This window comes from Otolemur garnettii, unplaced genomic scaffold (assembly GCF_000181295.1).
Source record: "Otolemur garnettii isolate 467f Iridium unplaced genomic scaffold, OtoGar3 scaffold00008, whole genome shotgun sequence".
NCBI lineage: Eukaryota > Metazoa > Chordata > Mammalia > Primates > Galagidae > Otolemur > Otolemur garnettii.
In genome coordinates this window covers 12327692-12328827 of record NW_003852403.1, presented here as the reverse complement: position 1 = coordinate 12328827, position 1136 = coordinate 12327692, and the positions used below count along the sequence as shown (strand labels likewise).

The 1136-nt window shown below is 38.6% G+C and overlaps 1 protein-coding gene across 2 annotated transcripts in view; it reads left to right on the top strand.

Moving 5' to 3' along the window:
- FAM149B1 (family with sequence similarity 149 member B1) overlaps window positions 1-1136 on the top strand; it is an 84180-nt gene that overhangs the window by 25516 nt on the left and 57528 nt on the right. The window lies entirely within an intron of this gene.

Genomic DNA, 1136 nt, shown 5'->3' with positions numbered 1-1136 from the left:
GGGCTGGATTCGAACCTGCCACCTTAGGTGTACGTGGCTGGTGCCTTAGCCGGTTGAGCTATAGGCGCCGAGCCAGGAAACTAGTATATTTCTAAAAAAAGTTTTAGAAAGTGAATGGGAAAGAGACAATATTAAAAAATAATCACTGATTGTCTTTTTTTTTTTGGAATGAAGAAAGACATGTCAAAAAAGTACATCAAGTGAAAGACTTTTTTTTTTTTTTTGAGACAGGGTCTTGTGATGTTACTCAGGCTGCAGTACACTGAGCATTTATGGGTGTGATTGTAATGCACTAAAGTTTTTGAACTCCTGGGCTCAAGTGATCCTCCTGCCTCAGCCTCCCAAGTAGCTGGGCCTACTCAGAGTAGTGCCACCATGTCCATTGGGACAAAATTTTTTAAAAATCACTCACAGATAGGTAGATATAATTTTTACTGGGTAGAGACTGACATTCATTCTTTGAGTGAAAATTCATAGTTTTCATTTTATACTTTTAAAAGGAAGCATAATCTTTCTTCCACTGGACTAAAGGGGTACGTAATGCAGATCAAGTACAGAGTAAACAGGCAGTCTGATAACATTATCAGAGTTGTGTTTTTTCTTTTTGAGACAGGGTCTTATTATGTTGCCCTTAGTAGAGTGCAGTGGTTGTCATGGCCCACAGCAACCTCAAACTCTTGGGCTTAAGCAATTCTCTTGCCTCAGCCTCCCAAGTAGCTGGGATTACAGGCACCTGCCACAATGCCTGGCTATTTTTGTTGTTGTTGTAGTTGTCATTATTGTTTAGCAGGCTCAGGTAAGGCTCCAACCCGACAGCCTCAGTGTATGTGGCGGGCACCCTACTTACTGAGCTATGGGCGCCGAGCCCAGAGTTCTGTTTTATAGCCATCCCCCTGACTGCTCATAAGGGATAGATTATAGGGGCAGGAATATAATATAAATTGTCAAGTATAAGATATAGAATACAAAGTAATACATAAAGGAATGTCTATCTCCCTTTTACTCTTAAAAAAAAAAAAAGACAACTGTTTGGAACCAAGCAGCTCTACTAAAATTAGCAAATTGTTATTTTTAAGTGATGGAATTATAAGTAATTTTTACTTTTTAAATGATACTCTTTTGTATTTTTTTTTTTT